General features: G+C 48.5%; 1 protein-coding gene across 1 annotated transcript in view; it reads right to left on the bottom strand.

Moving 5' to 3' along the window:
* The window catches only part of TMEM101 (transmembrane protein 101), a 48,437-nt gene that overhangs the window by 23,042 nt on the left and 789 nt on the right, over positions 1 to 24,606 (bottom strand). The window lies entirely within an intron of this gene.

The following is a 24,606-nucleotide window of genomic DNA, read 5'->3' as shown; positions in this document are numbered from 1 at the left end:
ACTATGTACCTTGTAAAGGGAAGTAGAAGAGGTCAATGCTGTATAAATGCATAATAAATAATGTAATCAATAGTGATGTGAAATTCAACCAGGCTGCCTCTCAGGCCTGGTGCACACCAGAGGAGTTTTTCTGAGTGGAGTTTTTGAAACCTCCTGATAATGTTATCCTATGTGTCTGTGCACACTGGAGCAATGAGGTTTTGTAAAAAAAAAAAAACAGAGCATTACATTGGGAAGAGCTTTTGAAACCTCTAGTGTTTGGGGAGCTTTTCTGGTCTGTCTCAGCCCTCACTCTATAGCAGTGTTTCTCAAACCTGTCCTTGTGACTCCCCAGTGGTGCATGTTTTGCAGGCAGCCTCATCTATGCACAGGTGGGGTAATCAGTATCAGCTAGATGGATTCTATGTTGCGGAGACCTCCCCTCTGCAGAACAGTAAGGGCCCGTTTCTGTGACAATCCAGCCCCGCGATCCCGTCGAGATCTGCTCCCGTTAGCGTACGCAGGAAGTACGGGCACAGACGGACAACAAGACCGGTTGCTGGATCGTCAGAGGGAAGAAAAAAAAGAAGGCGACAGAGTGTGCCAATCCCGTCTAATCTGCTCCTGTTAGCATACGCAGGAAGTACAGTGAACAGACTGACAATAAGGACTGGTCGCGCAACTGCCGGCAATATGTAATGGGACAAACATTCACCAATCCCGTATTACTAGGCCACTGTTGTCATGCAGGTCTCATGCACTAGAGACTGCTGGAGGCAAATTCACTGTGTGCGTAGTAAACGCTTAAGATTGGTTGGAGGTGCCCATACATGTACAATTCTGATTGTATAAACAATCGGTAAACTAAAAATATCGATTTCGCGCTGGAAATCGGGTAAATAAACTGCCACCACTCTCTCAAGTTCTGTAGGAGAGGAAAGAGACTCCCGCTATCATAATACGGTAGCCAGCCCAATCGCGTTCAACACGCTCCAGTCACCGTTCGGGGAATAGTCACTTCCGACGGCTTAAAGACTGTGATCAATGTGACGTTAAAGAAAGGTTACTGGGTCCCTATATGATGCAATCTCGAATTGTACTTACAATCGAGAAACTAACGTTATCGATTTCACACAGGAAATCTGGTACTTGCTAATCCTAGAAGGAAGAAACGGTTATTTACAACCTAGCTAGCAAATCAACAATCATAAGCAAATCATAAAACAATGCGGTAGTATGACTGACTCTTCAGAGGGCAGATTCGTTATAGCAGCAATCAGATGACCAGAAAAGGCACACAACTGAACGATAAAATCGTTAGTTTATTTCTAAACTACATACACACAGCTTATTTTAGAACAGATTGATTGACAGAGAGAAGAGAGGAAAAGGAACAGAATGTCTGATTATATACCGTTCAAATACCGTTATTGGTAGTCCATGCGGCAATCGCAAGTCTTTGGCGAAAGTCCCAAAATGGCGGTTGCCATGCGGCCAACAGGCCTTTGTGAGAATTTCCAAGATGGAGGTTTTGGCCCGTGTCCTTGCGGGCTGCCAGGATGTTACTAGGCATCAGATTGAAGGTAAAGGACTCAGAGCTTTCTGGGCTCTCTGTGGTTATAGCCCCCACTCCAGCAAGGAGGGGTTAGGGGGTGTGGATCACACACCTCTTTGCAGCAGGAGGTCCCTGCCCCTCTCATAGAAACAAGAATTTACCTGAATCATGATAGGTGTGCTCATCTGCAAACCGTACAAGTTATGTTAAATCTAATAACATTTTTAGGTTTGTCAGAATTTATCAAGAACGTTGATACCAAACTTGGGGGATCAGACCCCTGGGGTATTAGAGGGTTATTTTAAAATACTCTTACGCTAGATCTGGCAGTCCGATTGGTCCGTAAACCTGTCAGAACCAGCGCCCTGTGGAATCCCACAACCTGTGCAGATTTCATGGGCAGGGAGATCTGCTATGCCAGGAATTATGACGGAAAGATGGAGAACATATGAATATTGGGATTCTTGAGGTCACAGCAGGTCAGCTGCTTCCAGAGAGAAACTGATAAGATCTGGGCATTTGCTAGTTCTGTATGGAGGTGAGAATGTTTGAGACACCATTCTGCCAGAAACTTGGGGATTTACAATTTATGCCAGCCCTATCTGTGATGGATGGGCTATAAACACCTCAGGGGGTCCCCTGTGCTGGCAGAGAATCTTTTCACAGGAGGCTAATTAATTGACCATGAAAAGATTCCTCCAGCCCTTTGGAGAAGGAGAAAAAAAAAGTGTATTTAAACCAAAAATTGTCAGTTTGGTTGGTTTGCGAAGAAACTGGCGTTCGTAACTCCATGACGCACTCGATATGTCATATCGACGGCGTCACAGTTTCCACTAGCTACCGCGCGCAGCGGCACTTCCTGGTCAGTGGGAACGCTGACTAATCCCAGAAGCGGTGCCAAGCACTGCTATGGAATTTGCAGCCTCCCGCACAGAAACTGACGGCAATGTCAGCCGGATTGCTTACCTTAGCGGCGCCATAGTTTCCTGTGGCAGAGTTTCCCCGCGCGGTTTGTCTGCGGGTAAACGCTACAAATTCGGCCTGGTTACCGCGGTAGTGGAAACTGGCTCTAAAGCCTCATATACACTCACTATATGCTGTATGTATGTATTTTTTATTTAACACACACACACACACACACACACACACACACGGCTCTGATGCCCTCCAATGCTTTCAGCAATCAGCCCAGTGGATGGATTTGGCCAATCATTGGCTGAGAGCATTGCTCTTCTCCACTCACCCCGGCTGTTGCTGTATGGCATCACTTGCCCTCCACAAACAGCCTAGAGACACGCCTATTCAGCACTGGCAATAACACGCAAGGTTTCGGGTCCAGATGCCTGCTGGGTAACATGCCAGGCACATGTATGAGGCATAACATTGCATAGGACTAATCACATTCAGTGGTATAATGACTGATAAGTATCAATTGGCCTGATTAATCTTCTGGGGACCGGTGATAGTAAATCCTACGCTGCAGTGTGGCTGCCTATAGGTGCATACACACATCAGACTATAGTCTTTGGAAAATGAAAGATCACAGACCAATTTTACCCCCTTCCATGTAGTATGAGAGCCATACCTACACAGTCTTTTCTATGGACCTGAACTCCCCATCAGACAGAACTCTTTGCAAGATGCTGCACACATGGATGCTGTACAGACACAAGAGATGAGTATCTGCAAAAGATCTGTTACTGCCAAAGATCCATTCCTGCAAATTGCATTCATAGTCTATGAGATCTGCAGATCATCATACACACTTTGTTTAACACATTCATCTGCAGATCTGAAAATCCATCCTGGTGGATCTGATCTGCAGATGAATGTCTGTTAAACAAGGTGTGTATGAGGATCTTCAGATATCATAGACTATGAATGCAATTTGCAGGAACAGATATTTCGCAGATGCTGATCAGGGCTGTGGAGTCTGTCCAAAAATCCACCGACTCCGACTCCTCAGTTTAGGATTCCACCGCCTCAGACTTCTCGACTCCTAATTTGCATATTACAATTTTGTTGATTAAAAGTATGTAACGTGAAATTCGTCTCTAACTGCCAACGCTTAGGAAATTTACAAGACAACTGAAGTGAGAAGGATATGTAGACTACTATATTTATTCCCTTTAGACTAAAACTAGTCCTTGGTAAGAGTACTTGTAAAAGGTACAGACCGGAACAAAGAACATCAGGCCCTAGGCCAGGGGTCTCAAACTCGCGGCCCGTGGGCCATTTGCGGCCCTCGATACAATATTTTGTGGCCCTCGCCAGCAAAAGAGACACGGAAGCAAACTATTTTTGCCTATTTTACCTTATAGGAACTCCAAGAGAAGAGACCCAGCACCGTCTTCAAGTGTATTATAAGCTCTTTTATTTATTTAAAGCATCAAAAAGACAAAAAGGGCAAGTCTGTGCGACGTTTCGAGAGGCGACTCCTCTCTTTCTCAAGCTGACAAGCCCTCTGAATACATGAAACACAATCAGCCTTAAATAGTCCTTGCTCCACTAGGGAGCCAATCAAAATGGTCTGGACGCCCTGTCATCAACCAATTAGGTTAAGTTCCTACTTGCAGGCCCTCCCATCTGGTGGAGGACCTGATGGGGAACTACATCTATTTATACACTCCAATCATTTTAAAATGGCCGCTGGAGGGCCGACCAATGAGGGTAGAGCATGTTCTGAATGGAAAAAACGTCATTCAACCATCATGCGGAAATCCGCATTGAAAATCCGCATGTGGTTGCGTTCAATGCGTAAAAACATACGCGTAAAAACCATATTCCAATACTATAACCACGCGTAAATCCGCATTGGATATCCGCATATGGTTAGAATTAATGCGTATGCGTAATATATGGTTTTTACGCGTACGTTTTTACGCATTGAACGCAACCACATGCGGATTTTCAATGCGGATTTCCGCATGATGGTTGAATGACGTTTTTTCCATTCAGAACATGCTCTACCCTCATTGGCAGGGCGTCCAGACCATTTTGATTGGCTCCCTAGTGGAGCAAGGACTATTTAAGGCTGATTGTGTTTCATGTATTCAGAGGGCTTGTCAGCTTGAGAAAGAGAGGAGTCGTCTCTCGAAACGTCGCACAGACTTGCCCTTTTTGATGCTTTAAATAAATAAAAGAGCTTATAATACACTTGAAGACGGTGCTGGGTCTCTTCTCTTGGAGTTCCTGCTTGCTGTTCCTGGAGACAGAGGGACAATGACCAATAGCACGTCGCATCTAGATGGTTGGGTGCTGCCTGTAACCCCTTGTCCACTATTTTACCTTATAGTTCGCTTCAGTGCTCCCAAGTAATCCGCCGCATCCCCGCCGCTAAACGAGGGCTGCAGAGCCCCCAAATCCCCCGGGCAAACATCCATGACTGCGCTGAGGGGCAGAGCTTCCAGCTGTAGCTCTGCCCCTCCTAACGTAAATCGCCGCACGGATCGCTGCCTCTCCCCACCCCTCTCTGTGAAGGAAGAGTGAGAGGGGCAGGCAAAAGCGGTGATCCGCCGTGATTGACGTCAGGAGGGGCAGAGCTGAAGCTGAAAGCTCTGCCCCTTCCAGGAAATGCCGGCGGATTGCCCCCCGGGCGATTTGGGGGCTCTGCAGCCCTCGTTTTGCGGCGGGGACACGTGAAATCCCTTATGCGGCCCAGCCTCATCCTGACTTTGCCTCCTGCGGCCCCCAGGTAAATTGAGTTTGAGACCCCTGCCCTAGGCAATGTAACTGTGGGTACATGTAAGAGTGATGTGCAGGTACTCTGCAGGGGAATGAGGAGGTTCTTCCTCTATTACACATTCTTCATGCACAATCTGAACCAGGTTTATGGGTGATAGGCAAGACCTCTCTGTTCAATGTGCACAACATTCTCAGTGGATTCCCTGCAGCTCTGTGGGGAGTGCATATGTAGAGTATAGTACTACTGTGTAACAAAGTAAACCTGAGACAGATGAAATTAAAGTTTTATAAATACCTGGGGCTTCCTCCAGCCCCCTTCAGGCTAATCAGTCCCTCGCTGTCTTCCTCCACCACCTGGATCTTCTGCTATGAGTCCAGGTACTTGAGCCAGTCGGGCGTAGTGCGCATGCACACGCTCCGCCGCCAGGAGCATACTACACCTGTGCAGCACTATTGCGCAGGTGCAGAATGTTCCTGGCTGTGGGAGCGGCACGTGGCTGGACTGCGCTGATTGGCTGAATTACCAGGGCTCATAGCAGAAGATCCAGGTGGTGGAGGACAGCAAGGGACTGATTGGCCTGAAGGGGGCTGGAGGAAGCCCCAGGTATGTATAAAAAAAAACCTTTACTTTTCATCCGTCTCAGGTACCCTTTAACCACCCTGGCGTTCTGATTAAATCGCCAGGGTGGCTGCGGGAGGGTTTTTTTTAAATAAAAAAAAAAACTATTTCATGCAGCCAACTGAAAGTTGGCTGCATGAAAGCCCACTAGAGGGCGCTCCGGAGGCGTTCTTCCGATCGCCTCCGGCAGCCAGAAGTAACACGGAAGGCCGCAATAAGCGGCCTTCCGTGTTTCGCTTACCTCGTCGCCATGGCGACGAGCGGAGTAACGTCATGGACGTCAGCCGACGTCCTGACGTCAGCCGCCTCCGATCCAGCCCTCAGCGCTGGCCGGAACTGTTTGTTCCGGCTACGCTGGGCTCGGGCGGCTGGGGGGACCCTCTTTCGCCGCTGCACGCGGCGGATCGCCGCGCTGCAGCGGCGATCAGGCAGCACACGCGGCTGGCAAAGTGCCGGCTGCGTGTGCTGCTTTTTATTTGGTGAAAATCGGCCCAGCAGGGCCTGAGCGGCAGCCTCTGGCGGTGTTGGACGAGCTGAGCTCGTCCAGACCGCTCAGCTGGTTAATTTGTAGTCACCAAACCAAATTTTAACAACTTATCAAATTATTTGATTTCATGAGCAAAGGGGGTGCATAAATCAGCATCAATGCAGAATTATTTCCATCTCATTGACCATCTCTATTAGTGACACGGCTACACATCAGGCTTTATACTTACAACATAGATGTTATTTAGTATATATAAGAGATTCCTGTGTACACATCATATATACTGTACAGTCACAATCAGATATGTATATCTGACCTTAAAAATACAGAGCACAAGTAACTATTTTTGATTGGTTTATTTCATTTTTGTGGACTAAGCACAGCTATTACTGTATATATAGATTATTTTTAATTACTATTATCTGAGAAATAGAACATTATCATATTTTCTATTTTAATTACAGTTACAAATTCATTAGGAGTCGGAGTCGTTGCATTTTTTCCTGACTCCGACTCCACAGCCCTGATACTGATCTTTTGTGTCTGTACAGCATCTGTGTGTGCAGCATCTTGCAAAGATGTTTATCTGATGGGGAGTTCAGCGCAATAGAATAGACTGTGTAGAGTATGGCTCTCATACTACATGAATGGTGGTAAGATTGGTCTGTGATCTTTCATTTTCCAAAGACTATAGTCTGATGTGTGTATGCACTCTGAAGCGGCGTAGGATTTACGCCAGAGGTGTTCTGTGGACGTTTTTTTAAAACAAAAACTGCCACTTACCTGGGGCTTCTATTGGCCCCTGCAGCTGGAGTGTCCCGCGCCGCCCTCTTGCGATGCTCCGTTCCCCACCGCCGTCACCGGTGTAATTATCCATCTAACTAGATGAAAAGAAGTGCGGCTGCGCGGCCATGGCTGCGTGTGTCAGCGGGAGCTTACTGCGTAGGCGCAGTACAGGGAACCTTCATACTGCGCCTGCGCAGTTAGTTCCTGCTGACACACGCAGCCATGGCCGCGCAGCCACAATTCTATTCATCTAGTTAGACGAATAATTACACCAATGCCATCGGAAGAGGACGGCGCGGGACATTCCAGCAGCAGCGGTCAATAGATGCCCCAGGTAAGTGGCAGTTTTTGTTTTAAAAAAGTCAACAGAACCCCTTTAAGTTGTCATATGCCATCTCCCTTCAGTGATCAGGAGCCATGGCGATTGGCTCCTGATCACTACCATCGCTGGCCGATCATAGTGATCACTATTGAGAAGCGGTGGTAGGAGGGGGAAGAAAGGGGCGGAGACTCACCTTCCTATAGTTACCCGGTGATCGTAGCTCCCCTCCGCTCTGTGGCCAGCATCTCTGCTTGCTCTGACTTAAGTGTCGGGTCCCGGCTTGATGACATCATCATGCTGCGACCCGGAACTTATGAGTCAGTGCAAGCGAGGATGCTGGCCAGAGCGGAGGGGGCTGGAGCTGCTCATTGCAGGTTCGAGTAAAGGCTGCTGGAAATGCGGGGGACACCTGGCTATACTGGGGACATAATGCATAGCTATCTATACTGGGGATACATTATACAAATGCGCGCCCATCCCCCTCCCCCGTGCGAGGTTAAATGTATTCTGCTTCATGTGACAAGACGAGATAGAACATTTATTATTGCGCTTTTTTCCCAGGAAGGCTAAAAGCCCCAGAGCTGCAGCCACTAGGACGCGCTCTATTGGTTGTAGCAGTGTTAGGCCAGAGCTGCAACCACTAGGACACGCTCTATAGAAGGTAGCAGTGTTAGGCCAGAGCTGCAGCCACTAGGGAGTGCTCTATAGGCAGTAGCAGTGTTAGGCCGGAGCTGCAGACACTAGGGAGTGCTCTATAGGCAGTAGCAGTGTTAGGCCGGAGCTGCAGCCACTAGGACGTGCTCTATAGGCAGTAGCAGTGTTAGGCCAGAGCTGCAGCCACTAGGGAGTGCTCTATAGGCAGTAGCAGTGTTAGGCCAGAGCTGCAGCCACTAGGACGCGCTTCTATAGGCAGTAGCAGTGTTAGGCCAGAGCTGCAGCCACTAGGACGTGCTCTATAGGCAGTAGCAGTGTTAGGCCAGAGCTGCAGCCACTAGAGAGTGCTCTATAGGCAGTAGCAGTGTTAGGCCGGAGCTGCAGACACTAGGGAGTGCTCTATAGGCAGTAGCAGTGTTAGGCCAGAGCTGCAGCCACTAGGACGTGCTCTATAGGCAGTAGCAGTGTTAGGCCAGAGCTGCAACCACTAGGACGTGCTCTATAGAAGGTAGCAGTGTTAGGCCAGAGCTGCAGCCACTAGGACACGCTCTATAGGCAGTAGCAGTGTTAGGCCGGAGCTGCAGCCACTAGGACGTGCTCTATAGGCAGTAGCAGTGTTAGGCCAGAGCTGCAGCCACTAGGGAGTGCTCTATAGGCAGTAGCAGTGTTAGGCCAGAGCTGCAGCCACTAGGGCGCGCTTCTATAGGCAGTAGCAGTGTTAGGCCAGAGCTGCAGCCACTAGGACGTGCTCTATAGGCAGTAGCAGTGTTAGGCCAGAGCTGCAGCCACTAGAGAGTGCTCTATAGGCAGTAGCAGTGTTAGGCCGGAGCTGCAGACACTAGGGAGTGCTCTATAGGCAGTAGCAGTGTTAGGCCAGAGCTGCAGCCACTAGGACGTGCTCTATAGGCAGTAGCAGTGTTAGGCCAGAGCTGCAACCACTAGGACGTGCTCTATAGAAGGTAGCAGTGTTAGGCCAGAGCTGCAGCCACTAGGACACGCTCTATAGGCAGTAGCAGTGTTAGGCCGGAGCTGCAGCCACTAGGACGTGCTCTATAGGCAGTAGCAGTGTTAGGCCGGAGCTGCAGACACTAGGGAGTGCTCTATAGGCAGTAGCAGTGTTAGGCCAGAGCTGCAGCCACTAGGGCACGCTCTACAGGCAGTAGCAGTGTTAGGCCAGAGCTGCAGCCAGTAGGGGGCGCTCTATAGGCAGTAGCAGTGTTAGGCCAGAGCTGCAGCCACTAGGACGCGCTCTATAGGCAGTAGCAGTGTTAGGCCAGAGCTGCAGCCACTAGGGGGGCTCTATAGGCAGTAGCAGTGTTAGGCCAGAGCTGCAGCCACTAGGGGGCGCTCTATAGGCAGTAGCAGTGTTAGGCCAGAGCTGCAGCCACTAGGGGTGCTCTACAGGCAGTAGCAGTGTTAGGCCAGAGCTGCAGCCACTAGGACGCGCTCTATAGGCAGTAGCAGTGTTAGGCCGGAGCTGCAGCCACTAGGACGTGCTCTATAGGCAGTAGCAGTGTTAGGCCGGAGCTGCAGCCACTAGGACGTGCTCTATAGGCAGTAGCAGTGTTGGGCCAGAGCTGCAGCCACTAGGGCACGCTCTACAGGCAGTAGCAGTGTTAGGCCAGAGCTGCAGCCACTAGGGGGCGCTCTATAGGCAGTAGCAGTGTTAGGCCAGAGCTGCAGCCACTAGGGGGGCTCTATAGGCAGTAGCAGTGTTAGGCCAGAGCTGCAGCCACTAGGGGGCGCTCTATAGGCAGTAGCAGTGTTAGGCCAGAGCTGCAGCCACTAGGGGCGCTCTACAGGCAGTAGCAGTGTTAGGCCAGAGCTGCAGCCACTAGGACGCGCTCTATAGGAAGTAGCAGTGTTAGGGAGACTTGCCCGAGGTCTCCTTGCTGAATAGGTGCAGGCTTACTGAACAGAAGGAGCCGAGATTTAAAGCCTGGTCTCCAGTGTCAGGGCTAGTGCACACCAAAATCACTATTTCTATTGCTAGCTCTTAGGGATTTGCAGCAAGAAGGTTCATGACGTTCTACCCCCAATCATAATACCAGTCGGTGCAGGATAAGTTAGAATTAGTTGATCCTGTGATTTTATTGCCTTGTCTGTGGATTTTTTCAAATAAACTTTTCAGCCTTTTTTACCTCATCCTGTTCTGGTTTGCGGATGCTTCCTTGTACATCTCTTAGGGATTTGCAATAGCTATTTTGTCAAGTGATTTTCAGAGCCATTTTTGAATGGATGAGCGTTTTTGCTCATGCAGGCCTCATTCACAGTGGGACATTGCGGAACTGCATTATAAAGTCTTATAACGCAGCTTGCCGCACTGCAATGCTAATCCTATTGGCCATTCACTGTGCGATGTTAGTGTCGCATTATAACGTGTAGCTTTATGGTAACGCACTACTTTTACCTTTAAACGCACACGTTACCAGATACAGGAAAGCATACCTTTCATTGCCTGTATGCTTTACTGTATGCGATGGTAATGCAGCGTTAATCTGTGTTACTGCTTTTTGTTGCGTTGTAACTTTAACGTTGCATTATAACACAACAGCCCACTGTGAGGCCTTGTTCACATTGCGTTCGGCTCGTGTGTCCGTCTGCAGTGGGCTTATTGGAGGCGTTTTTTTCTTTCCGATTCCTGGCGCGTTTTTTCCTGAGCGTTTTCGTAATTCACTCCCTGACGCAAGTCAGGAAGTGAACTCTTTGATCCGGAAAATAATTAAATGTATTTATTCTTAAAAACGCGAACGCAATCACTGCACAAAGCGGCTTTGTGAGCGTTTTGCGGTTTTCCTATACCATGTATTGAAGCGGAATCGCCTCGAAAATGGTTTAGGCACCGCTTAGCTAAACGGATCGGAAACGAACCGCTTAGATATGAACTATCACATAGAGAATCATGGTATAAGCGCTTTCAGGGAGATTTTGAAAAATCGCCTGCGCTTAAAAGAATAACAAAAACGTCTGCCGTGTTAACAAGCCCTGAAAGAGGCTTCATTCAAGCGGAGTCACTCCAAAAAAGGCTACATGCACCACATTTGAGTTTTTAGAAAAATCACAATGCTGCTGTGGGAACACCTTCAAAGGGTTTCAGTTGCCAAGTGCTTTTCAAAGCGCTGGCGATCTGAAAAGCGCTCAGAGCGCCAGCCCTCAGAGGCAGTGCCCTTAAAGGGATACTGTAGGGGGTCAGGGGAAAATGAGCTGAACTTACCCGGGGCTTCTAATGGTCCCCCGCAGACATCCTGTGTTGGCGCAGCCGCTCACCGATGCTCCGGCCCGCCTCCAGTTCACTTCTGGAATTTCTGACTTTTAAGTCAGAAAACCACTGCGCCTGCACGCCCGTGTCCTCGCTCCCGCTGATGTCACCAGGAGTGTACTGCGCAGACACAGACCATACTGGTCCTGCGCTGTGCGCTCTTGATGACATCAGCGGGATCGAGGACACAGCAACGCAGGCGCAGTGGTTTTCAGACTTTAAAGTCTGAAATTCCAGAAGTGAACCGGTAGCGGGGCCGGAGCATCGGTGAGTGGCTGCGCCAACACAGGATGCCTGCGGGGGACAGTTAGAAGCCCCGGGTAAGTTCAACTCATTTTCCCCTGACCCCCCTACAGTATCCCTTTTAAGGAACACCATCAATAACCAAGTGCTCTAAAACGACAATGTACAAATAATGTCTAAGTAGTTCAGAATCAGAATCTTTTATTTCACCAAGCACGACTGGGCCGTGCCCGGAATTGGTTTTGGCAAGTACAGGGCAAGTGTGAAGAAAAAGAAAACAGGACATACAATACAACTACATGCAAGCATCAGCAATACAAAGATACAGTTCCAGCAATTGGTCGCCTTTGAACACATTTACATAGCAATATGTTTGAGTAGCATTTTCCTACTTTTCATGTTAAATATCAGAGGCCAAAGCTGTAATTTGTTCTGTGTATATTTTAGCTGCATTGGAACAAATCAATAGCAAAGGTGAGTCTGTGCTTCATGAGGAAATGCGACACAGCCAGTGCTGGTCTCTGCATATAAGACCACAGAGTATTTTTCTTTGAAAGCAAAAAAAAAAAAAAAAAAAAAAAAAAAAAAAACACTTTTTGCATGAAAATCCTGCATTATCACCTATTTCACACACAATTACAAATGTTTATGCTGGACATAAAAGATACATTTCCTCTGCTCTCAGTGCATTATTCTCCCCAGACAGCCATCCCTCTCTGGACAAGGGTAGGAACGCACTAGGCATATGCATTTTCCATAGCACATAGTGGAAAAACGCATATGCGATTCTGCCTAGTATGTTCCTAGCCTCATACAGAGAGACAAGCAGCTGCAGTTTAAAGGACAACTGTAATGAGAGGGATATGGAGGCTACCATATTTATTTCCTTTTAAATAATACAAGTTTCCTGAATATCCTTGCTCATCCTCTGCCTATAATACTTTTAGCCATAGACCCTGAACAAGCACATAGCATATCAAGCATTTCTGACATTGTCAGAACTGACAAGATTAGTTGCATGCTTGTTTCTGGTGTGATTCAAACACTACTGCAGCCAAATGGACCAGTAGGTCTGCCAGGCAACTGGTATTGTTTAAAGTGAACCTGAACTCAGAACTCCTCTTGTCTAAAAGATACAACAGCATAATAACTTTTAAACAAAAAAAAAACATTTCTTTGTTGCTGATACAAATACTAAAAGAAATTTGCACAGTTTCTACTTCCTGATTCATGGAAGGAGACATATTGTTTACAGCCTGTGCTTTCAAATGGGTTTATCTGCCAGAGGCAGTCATGTGACACAAGGAAAGAATCAAATTACAACTTGTGATTAGACACAAATGAGAGGGGGCTAAACTCTCTAAATACTTTCAGGGTGTATTTCTCTACATTTTCCTTCTGTCCTGTGCAAGAGTTCAGGTCCACTTTAAAAAGAAAATAAATATGGCAGCCTACATATCTCCTGCATTACAGTTGTCCTTTCAGGTAGTGAGATTTGTCATCTAATAAAGATATAAAGTACACACAGGGTTAACAGATGTACGGAGAGGGATTCCCCCTCCCCTCATGATTCACTGGTCAGTCACCCTGACCCATCACCCTCCGGTCAGTGAATTGTGAAAGGCATTTGATAACATTAAATTAAGAGATTAGCAGTGAAAGTTATACATACATCAGTAGTTAGGAACACTTGACAAACTAATCCCATCCCAGTTTAAAAAACAAAACAAAACACATTTTAATCTATAGTGTTCCTTTAACCACTTTGCGTACCATCAGTCTCTTCCCCCTTAAGGTAAGGACCAGAGACTGCTGGTACCAAAAAGACCACACTTACCTTCGGGTAAGGTCTTTTCCAGTAGTCCAGGGGACAGCACCCCTCCTCTGAGACTTGTCTCCACTCCCAATTCTGGACAGGAAGCTATTAAACAAACAAATTTGCATAATGGACAGCAGTACATGTATAAATACAAGCCACTTACAATGATCCTCAGTAATAACAAAGATGACCCGGACTCACCATACGATGCTTGCAAAATTTCTTCTTAATAGTTTCCCACATAGGGTGGGAAGTAGGGGTGCTGTCCCCTGGACTACTGGAAAAGACCTTACCGAAGGTAAGTGTGGTCTTTCCCAGAACGTCCCTGGGACAGCACCCCTCCTCTGAGACGATAAACAAGATTCTCAGGGTGGGACTACTGCCTGTAGAACTTTTCTACCAAAGGCTAGATCACCACTTGATAATAAATTTAGTCTGTAATGTTTTACAAATGTGTTCTGGCTGGACCAGGTAGCCGCTCTACAAATCTGCTCGATGGAAGCTCCAGCCCTCTCTGCCCATGAGGTTGCGACACTTCTTGTAGAATGAGCTTTGACAGATGTTGGAAGGACCTTACCCTGTGATTGATATGCCATTAGAATAGCTTGTCTTATCCATCTAGCAATAGTTGGCTTTGATGCATGGAGCCCCCTATTCTTTCCAGCAAACAGGATGAACAAAGCATCTGTCTTCCTCCATGATTTAGACCTCTCCAAGTATTGAAGTAGACACCTTCTGATGTCCAGACAATGAAGCTGTTTTTCTTTCTCATTAGACTGTTTCTCACAAAATGAAGGAAGAAATATCTCCTGAGTTCTGTGAAAAGTTGAAACTACTTTTGGAAGGAAGGTAATATCTGGCCTCAAAGTAACCTTGTCTTCTGAAATAATACAGTAGGGAGGCTTGACAAAGCCTGTAACTCTCCTACCCTTCTTGCCGAAGTAATCGCAAGAAGAAATGCCATCTTCAAGGATAACATTTTTTCCGAAACTTGGTCAATTGGCTCAAAGGGGGGGCCACACATAGCCTGTAAGAATATGTTTAGATCCCAAGATGGGGTTCTCGGAACCAACACTGGACGTAACCTCTTAATTGCCTGAAAAAAACGAAGAATGAACTCCTCCTGGGCTAGTCTTCTTTGTAGGAAAACACTGATTGCCGCTGTCTGAACTTTTAACGTACTAATGCTCAGTCCTTTTTCAAACCCTGCCTGCAGGAATTCTAAAACTGATGTCGATGAATGAACATCCATAGATCTCTCCAAACACCAGCTATTATAGATTCGCCAGGCCTTCTGATAAATTACTCTTGTCACTTTCTTTCGACTTTGAATCAAGGTTTCCGAAAGACCATCTGAAAACCCCTTAGACTTTAGAATGTTCCACTCAGGTTCCATGCAGAGAGATGCATCTGCTGAAGATTTGGATGAAAAACTGGCCCCTGCTGCAATAGATCCAGACGTTGAGGCAAAAGCAACGGAGGACTGATCGATAACCTCTGCAATAGACTGAACCACGGTCTTTTCGGCCAAAACGGAACTATCAGAATTAATCGAGCCCTGTCTCGACAAATCTTGCTGAGAACCTTCGGAATTTGGGATAGAGGGGGAAAAGCATACATTAGTCTGACACTCCAATCTATCGAAAAGGCATCTATCGCCCATGGCCTGTCCTGGGGCCATAGGGAACAAAAGAGTTGACACCTTGCATTGCTCCTCCTTGCAAACAGATCCACTTGTGGATGTGCCCATGTCATGCAGATCTCCTGGAAAACCTCCGAGTTCAGGGCCCACTCATCCTGCTTTAGAGCCGATCTGCTTAGGTAATCCGCAACATAATTGTTTACACCCCTCAGATGCACTGCTCTGATGGATTTTAAATTTCTCTCTGCCCACAATAGGATTTTTGAGGTCTGAGACCATAAAAGGTGACTCTTCGTCCCTCCTTGCCTGTTGATGTATGCCACTACACTGGCGTTGTCTGAACGTACTAGAACATGACAGTGGCTGATGTAATTGCGAAAGTGAAGTAGGCCCATCCATACTGCCTGTAACTCTCTGCTGTTTGACGATCTTCCTTTCATCAAAGTGGACCACCGACCCTGTGCTGGTAGTGAGTCTATATGAGCCCCCCATCCCCAGGAGCTGGCGTCTGTTGTCATGATTTTTTCGACTGGAGAAAACCACGGTCGACCTTCGGACAGACGTACTGGATTCTGCCACCAGCTGAGAGCTGCCTTTACTCTGAAAGGAATTAGCAACCTTCTTTCTAAGGACGTCACCTTTCTGTTCCAATTTTTTAGGATCCAATTTTGAAGTATTCTTGAATGGAGTTGTCCCCACTGGACTGCAGGGAAGGAGGAGGTTAGAAGGCCTAGAACCGACATAGCCCTTCTTAGCGTAATGGCACCTGTGGTCTGAAAAGAAAGAACAGTATTAAGAATAGCAGTTATCTTTCTCTGAGGCAAACACACTTTCTCATCACAAGTAGAAATAACAAAACCTAAATATTCCATAGTCTGTTTAGGTTGAATAGATGATTTAGACCAGTTAATAAGCCATCCTAGAGATTGGAGCAATTCCAGAGCTGAATTAATCTGGATTTTCAAGGAATCTACTGATTCACCCCAAAACAAAAGATCATCCAGGTAGGCCAAAACATTAATAGATCTTTTCCTCAAAACAGCTAAGACCTCGGACATGACCTTCGTGAACAACCAAGGAGCCGAGGCTAATCCAAAAGGTAAAGCGTTAAACTGGAAGTGCCTTACCTCTTCCTGAATGCTGATGGCAAACCTTAGGAACTGCTGAGACTGTAGCTCTATCGGGATGTGTAGATAGGCGTCCTTGAGATCCAATGATGCCAGGAAGCAATCCTTCTGTAACAGACTTATAACAGAGGTGATATTGTCCATCCTGAATCTTCGATATTTTACGGCTTTGTTCAACCCTTTCAGATTGAGGATGAAGCGGAACTCCCCCTGAGGCTTTTTTACAAGAAAGACCGGTGAATAATATCCCTGACCCTTCTGGCATGATGGGACCTCTCTGATAACTCTTTTTTGTAGTAACATAATCACTTCGTTTTGTAATGCCATTGTTTGAATTTCTGTCTTTGGCCCCTGATTTACCCAGAACCTTCGTGGGGGGGGGGGGGGGGATACTGAAATTCTATGGCATACCCTTCCAACACAATTTTCTGTAACCAGAGATTTTGAGGAAGAAGGAACCACTGCTCGTAAAAATGGGCCAGTCTTCCCCCCGCCGGGATCCTGACGTCATTGTTTATTTTGCTGGGAGGTATGGGCAAAATTTGATTTGGCTTTCTGAGGCCTACTTGGACCCCATCTCTTTCTCGATGAAGTCTTGGGGTCTTGTTCTGGTTTAGAGGAACGAAAGGAGCGTTTGGGTGGAAAGGTCCTCCTTTTAACAGGAAAATTCTTTTTAGCATCAGCAGTTCTTTCCAAAGTCTGCTCTAACTTTGAGCCAAAAAGAAATTCCCCCTCACAAGGTAGACTACATAATTTAGAGCGGGAAGAGTTATCTCCCTGCCACGTCTTTACCCATATACCACGTCTAGCAGAATTTACTAAAGCCGTGGTCCTGGCTGTCAACTTCACCGTATCATCTGCTGCATCAGTGAGATAATTGGTGGAATTGAATAGTTTTGGAAAGTCCTTCAATATCTCCTCCCTAGGAACACCAGAAGCAATCTTGTCCTGTGTTTCCATCAACCAGTATTTCAGGGACCTACCCACTGCTGTTGAAGCTACTGCAGGTTTAAAAGTTAGTGATGAGGACTCCCATGCTCTTCTGAGGAGATTATCCGCTTTTTTGTCAATTGGATCCTTTAAGTTTCCAAAATTTTCGAACTGCAAATCTGTTTTCTTTGACACCCTGGAAAAAGATGGGTCAAGCTTGGGAGATGTACCCCAGAATTTCTGGTCCTCCGCACAAAACGGGTATCTACGATTTAATGACCGAGGCCAAAAGGCTCTCTTTTCAGGTTCATCCCACTCCTTCTTAATCATATTTTTTAGAGAAGAATGAACTGGGATAAAACTGGACTGGGGATCTGACAAACCTTCGTACATCTGATCCAAGGGTGTCAAAGTTCTCTGTTCAACTGTAATACCCATAGCCGTATGCATATCAGATAACAGATTCTTCATTAGATCCGGAGAAAAAGCAAATTTCTGCCCTTTGTCTGGTCTATCAGATGTATCCTCAGCGGAAATCTCTTCAAAGGAAGATATTTCACCCTCCTCCCCAGAATTTTCTGACTCCTCTGAATCGTCTCCCCTCTTTCTCTTAGGAACAGATAGGGAAGGTATAGGGACAGTGACATCAGGAATAGCCGAAGTGCCCTCCATAGGGGAAGTGCCCTCCAAAGGGGGGGATGTCCTCCATAGGATCTGCTACAGCTGATGAGGATGAAGCTATAGCAGAATCCTTAATTTCTTTTATGGCTGAAGACATCTCCGAGCGCATCCATCCCATTAAGTCTTTGAAAACTACTGGGGATTCATCCTTGACAATTTTATCTGTACAATACTGACATAATTTCTTAGATGAAGGAGCAGATGATGATATGCGATTATTGCAGATAGCACATAGTCTTTCTTTGGAGGATGATGAGTGTTTACTCAGAGTGGACTGAGATGATTTATCCTTTTCCTTATCTTTGTCAGCTTTTGGAAGTTTAGGCTGAAATATAAAGATAAGAAAAAACTATCAGTCCCCTCAGTGTAACTTAAACAGCATAATCCGCAGAAACAGCGCAAACAATGTCTCACCAGAGAGGGTTCAGAGCCAGTCCCTGCAGATTGCAGTGAGGAAAGGCCTGCGGCGTCCTCCATGATCCACAAAACAGCATTGAGTCATGGACAAACAGATCTTTTTAAATCTTACCCTCCTCCTCAATTGCCAGCAGCTGCCTCTGTTCCCAGCAGCCAATAGGCGTAATGATCACCGCCGCGGGCCTGCAATCAGGCCTGATCATGTGACCAGTCATGTGGGACGCCTGCACATGACGTCATCACGCTTCCGCCGGAACTTCCGGTTAGCGCTCTGCCGTCCATAAAACTTCCGCACTCCAAGGAGAAGCCTCCACCACGTTGGGCGCATAGCACACTGAGTCCCCTGCTCAGCCCGTCCTTGCCTGCCCCACACGCTGCACCTGCCACCTGACATGGGAGCAACGAGGCCCCTCCATCCGCTCCTGTCCGGGACAGGAAAAACAACTGAGGATCATTGTAAGTGGCTTGTATTTATACATGTACTGCTGTCCATTATGCAAATTTGTTTAATAGCTTCCTGTCCAGAATTGGGAGGGGAGACAAGTCTCAGAGGAGGGGTGCTGTCCCAGGGACGTTCTGGGAAAAACAGAGCTTACCGACAAATCACCGCAGGCCCCTCGCTCTGTCGTCACTATGATGGCAGAGCTCTGCGAGCAAGTCAGGAGCCCATTTAATTGGCTCCAGACCCTGTCATCAATGTGAGCCAATGGTATTAACGCACAGTGATCATGAGGTCAGGAGCCAATAAATTCCGCTCCTGGCCATCTCACAGAGTCATAGTGACGGCTGAGCAAGAGGTCTGCGGCGAGGGAGAGATCGGAGGTCTGTGCAAGCGTAGTAAGTGAAATCTACACCCTGGCAGGAATAAGCAGCCACAAACAGGACATAGATTTCTATTACTACAGTCCGGAAGCTGTAACCAGTACACTACGGAGCAAGTAACTAATACAGAGACACATTTCAGCCCATCTCTTGTAATCAACCACTAGCTTTTAGAATTCAAACTGTGTCAAGTTTATTGTTCAACCCCTATTATTTCTCATTCATGCAGAATAAAAGCAATCACCAAAAAGTTGTCTTTCAAAAGACTCTGTGCCACTGAGAACATCTAAGTAGATATTATAAATAAGGATGTCAATGGAATGCTGATAATTCAGAGTTGATACAAATTTATTAAGCGTGGAAATAAGCCAGTCAAGTGCAACAGCTGCTGCATTTAGTCCATTTACAAGCTTCATAAATTGCATTAACATTCTAATCAAATTGGATCCCTAATGAACAGTGAGATGCAACTTCCTTTGACCTGCAAGCAACTGCACAAGACTTACAATTTGGATAATCAAACATAGTTCCAAAATGCATGCAAGTAAACAAAACAAGTGGCGCTAGTCTTCTTGAGGGGACCCTGCAAGAAACCTCATAGGGAAATCCAGGTAACGTGATTGGGTGGACGGCAACCTTTCGAATTGCAAAATTTCCAATAGGTTGTAGGAAACTACACCACACTATTTGACCAATCACAGCAATTTGTGCGGTAGGAGGGTACTATGATTGGAGAACTGTTCCCTATGAGATTTCATGCTGGGCCCCTTAAGTAGACTAGCACCAAAAAACTTCAGCTCCCCTATGTCAGATGCATGCATGTCTAATGAATGACAGGCAGTCAGGTGTGCAGCCCTCCTATGTCAGGTGCACGCAGGGCTAATGAATGACAGGCAGTCAGGTGCGAGCAGGGCTAATGGACAGGCAGTCAGGAGTGCAGCTCCCCTATGTCAGGTGCACGCAGGTCTAATGAATGACAGGCAGTCAGGAGTGCAGCCCCCCTATGTGAGGTGCACGCAGGTCTAATGAATTACAGGCAGTCAGGAGTGCAGCCCCCCTATGTCAGGTGCACGCAGGTCTAATGAATGACAGGCAGTCAGGTGTGCAGCCCCCCTATGTCAGGTGCACGCAGGTCTAATAAATGACAGGCAGTCAGGAGTGCAGTCCCCCCATGTCAGGAGCACGCAGGTCTAATGAATGACAGGCAGTCAGGTGTGCAGCCCCCCTATGTCAGGTGCACGCAGGTCTAATGAATGACGGGCAGTCAGGTGTGCAGCCCCCCTATGTCAGGTGCACGCAGGTCTAATGAATGACGGGCAGTCAGGTGTGCAGCCCCCCTATGTCAGGTGCACGCAGGTCTAATGAATGACGGGCAGTCAGGAGTGCAGCCCCCCTATGTCAGGTGCACGCAGGTCTAATGAATGACAGGCAGTCAGGTGTGCAGCCCCCCTATGTCAGGTGCACGCAGGTCTAATGAATGACGGGCAGTCAGGAGTGAAGCCCCCCTATGTCAGGTGCACGCAGGTCTAATGAATGACAGGCAGTCAGGTGTGCAGCCCCCCTATGTCAGGTGCACGCAGTCAGGTGTGCAGCCCCCCTATGTCAGGTGCACGCATGTCTAATGAATGACAGGCAAGCAGGTGTGCAGCCCCCCTATGTCAGGTGCACGCAGGTCTAATGAATGACAGGCAGTCAGGAGTGCAGCCCTCCAATGTCAGGAGCACGCAGGTCTAATGAATGACAGGCAGTCAGGAGTGCAGCCCCCCCTATGTCAGGTGCACGCAGGTCTAATGAATGACGGGCAGTCAGGAGTGCAGCCCCCCTATGTCAGGTGCACACAGGTCTAATAAAGGACAGGCAGTCAGGTGTGCAGCCCCCCTATGTCAGGTGCACGCAGTCAGGTGTGCAGCCCCCCTATGTCAGGTGCACGCAGGTCTAATGAATGACAGGCATTCAGGTGTGCAGCCCCCCTATGTCAGGTGCACACAGGTCTAATGAATGACAGGCAGTCAGGTGTGCAGCCCCCCTATGTCAGGTGCACGCAGGTCTAATGAATGACAGGCAGGCAGGTGTGCAGCCCCCCCTATGTCATATGCACGCAGGTCTAATGAATGACAGGCCGTCAGGTGTGCAGCCCCCCTATGTCAGGTGCACGCAGGTCTAATGAATGACAGGCATTCAGGTGTGCAGCCCCCCTATGTCAGGTGCACGCAGGTCTAATGAATGACAGGCAGGCAGGTGTGCAGTCCCCCTATGTCAGGTGCACGCAGGTCTAAAGAATGACAGGCAGTCAGGTGTGCAGCCCCCCTATGTCAGGTGCATGCAGGTCTAATGAATGACAGGCAGTCAGGAGTGCAGCCCCCCTATTTCAGGTGCACGCAGGTCTAATGAATGGCAGGCAGTTAGGAGTGCAGCCCCCCTATGTCAGGTGCACGCAGGTCTAAAGAATGACAGGCAGTCAGATGTGTAGCTCCCTATGTCAGGTGCACGCAGGTCTAATGAATGACAGGCAGTCAGGAGTGCAGCCCGCCTATGTCAGGTGCACGCAGGGCTAATGAATGAAAGGCAGGCAGGAGTGCAGCTCCCCTATGTAAGGTGCACGCAGGTCTAATGAATGACAGGCAGTCAGGAGTGCAGCCCCCTATGTTAGGTGCACGCAGGTCTAATGAATGAAAGGCAGTCAGGAGTGCAGCCCTCCTATGCCAGGTGCATGCAGGTCTAATGAATGACAAGCAGCCAGGGGTGCAGCTCCCCTATGTAAGGTGCACGCAGGTCTAATGAATGATAGGCCGTCAGGTGTGCAGCTCCTCTATGTCAGGTGCACGCAGGTCTAATGAATGACAAGCAGCCAGGGGTGCAGCTCCCCTATGTAAGGTGCACGCAGGTCTAATGAATGATAGGCCGTCAGGTGTGCAGCTCCTCTATGTCAGGTGCACGCAGGTCTAATGAATGACAGGCCGTCAGGTGTGCAGCCCCCCTATGTCAGGTGCACGCAGGTCTAATGAATGACAGGCAGTCAGGTGTGCAGCCCTCCTATGTCAGGTGCACGCAGGTCTAATGACTGACAGGCAGTCAGGTGTGCAGCCCTCCTATGTCAGGTGCACGCAGGTCTAATGACTGACAGGCAGTCAGGAGTGCAGCCCCCCTATGTTAGGTGCACACAGACCTAATGAATGACAGGCAGTCACGAGTGCAGGCCCCCTATGTCAGGTGCACGCAGGTGTAATGAATGACAGGCAGGAGTGCAGCCCCCCTATGTCAGGTGCACGCAAGTATAATGAATGACAGGCAGTCAGGTGTGCAGCTCCCCTATGTCAGGTGCACGCAGGTCTAATGAATGACAGGCAGTCAGGTGTGCAGCTCCCCCTATGTCAGGTGCACACAGGTCTAATGAATGACAGGCAGTCAGGTGTGCAGCTCCCCTATGTCAGGTGCACGCAGGTCTAATGAATGACAGGCAGTCAGGTGTGAAGCCCCCTATGTCAGGTACACGCAGGTCTAATGAATGACAGGCAGTCAGGTGTGCAGCCCCCCTGTCAGGTGCACGCAGGTCTAATGAATGACAGGCAGGCAGGTGTGCAGCGACGCTATGTCAGGTGCACGCAGGTCTAATGAATGACAGGCAGTCAGGTGTGCAGCTCCCTATGTCAGGTGCACGCAGGTCTAATGAATGACAGGCAGTCAGGAGTGCAGCTCCCCTATGTCAGGTGCACGCAGGTCTAATGACTGACAGGCAGTCAGGTGTGCAGCCCTCCTATGTCAGGTGCACGCAGGTCTAATGACTGACAGGCAGTCAGGAGTGCAGCCCCCCTATGTTAGGTGCACACAGACCTAATGAATGACAGGCAGTCACGAGTGCAGGCCCCCTATGTCAGGTGCACGCAGGTGTAATGAATGACAGGCAGGAGTGCAGCCCCCCTATGTCAGGTGCACGCAAGTATAATGAATGACAGGCAGTCAGGTGTGCAGCTCCCCTATGTCAGGTGCACGCAGGTCTAATGAATGACAGGCAGTCAGGTGTGAAGCCCCCCTATGTCAGGTGCACGCAGGTCTAATGAATGACAGGCAGTCAGGTGTGCAGCTCCCCCTATGTCAGGTGCACACAGGTCTAATGAATGACAGGCAGTCAGGTGTGCAGCTCCCCTATGTCAGGTGCACGCAGGTCTAATGAATGACAGGCAGTCAGGTGTGAAGCCCCCTATGTCAGGTACACGCAGGTCTAATGAATGACAGGCAGTCAGGTGTGCAGCCCCCCTGTCAGGTGCACGCAGGTCTAATGAATGACAGGCAGGCAGGTGTGCAGCGACGCTATGTCAGGTGCACGCAGGTCTAATGAATGACAGGCAGTCAGGTGTGCAGCTCCCTATGTCAGGTGCACGCAGGTCTAATGAATGACAGGCAGTCAGGAGTGCAGCTCCCCTATGTCAGGTGCACGCAGGTCTGATGAATGACAGGCAGTCAGGTGTGCAGCCCCCCTATGTCAGGTGCACGCAGGTCTTATGAATGACAGGCAGGCAGGTGTACAGCCCCCCTATGTCAGGTGCACGCAAGTCTAATGAATGACAGGCAGGCAGCTGCGCAGCCCCCCCTATGTCAGGTGCACGCAGGTCTAATGAATGACAGGCAGTCAGGTGTGCAGCCCCCCTATGTCAGGTGCACGCAGGTCTAATGAATGACAGGCAGTCAGGTGTGCAGCCTCCCTGTGTCAGGTGCACGCAAGTCTAATGAATGACAGGCAGTCAGATGTGAAGCCCCCTATGTCAGGTGCACACCGAGCTAATGAATGACAGGCAGTCAGGAGTGCAGCTCCCCTATGTCAGGTGCAAGCAGGTCTAATGAATGACAGGCAGTCAGGTGTGCAGCTCCCCTATGTCAGGTGCACACAGGTCTAATGAATGAAAGGCAGTCAGGTGTGCAGCCCCCCTATGTCAGGTGCACGCAGGTCTAATGAATGACAGGCAAGCAGGTGTGCAGCCCCCCTATGTAAGGTGCACGCAGGTCTAATGAATGACAGGCAGGCAGGTGTGCAGCCCCCCCTATGTCAGGTGCACACAGGTCTAATGAATGACAGGCAGTCAGGTGTGCAGCCCCTCCTATGTCAGGTGCACGCAGGTCTAATGAATGACAGGCAGTCAGGTGTGCAGCCCCCCATGTCAGGTGCGCCCAGGTCTAATGAATGACAGGCAGTCAGGTGTGCAGCCCCCCATGTCAGGTGCACGCAGGTCTAATGAATGACAGGCAGTCAGATGTGAAGCCCCCTATGTCAGGTGCACACAGAGCTAATGAATGACAGGCAGTCAGGAGTGCAGCTCCCCTATGTCAGGTGCAAGCAGGTCTAATGAATGACAGGCAGTCAGGGGTGCAGCCCCCTGTGTCAGGTGCACGCAGGTCTAATGAATGACAGGCAGTCAGGTGTGCAGCCCCCCTATGTCAGGTGCACGCAGGTCTAATGAATGACAGGCAGTCAGGTGTGCAGCCTCCCTGTGTCAGGTGCACGCAAGTCTAATGAATGACAGGCAGTCAGATGTGAAGCCCCCTATGTCAGGTGCACACCGAGCTAATGAATGACAGGCAGTCAGG

Source organism: Hyperolius riggenbachi, chromosome 12, assembly GCF_040937935.1.
Source record: "Hyperolius riggenbachi isolate aHypRig1 chromosome 12, aHypRig1.pri, whole genome shotgun sequence".
Classification (NCBI taxonomy): domain Eukaryota; kingdom Metazoa; phylum Chordata; class Amphibia; order Anura; family Hyperoliidae; genus Hyperolius; species Hyperolius riggenbachi.
Note: the sequence above shows the minus strand (reverse complement) of the source record. Positions and strands in the feature narration are given on the sequence as shown.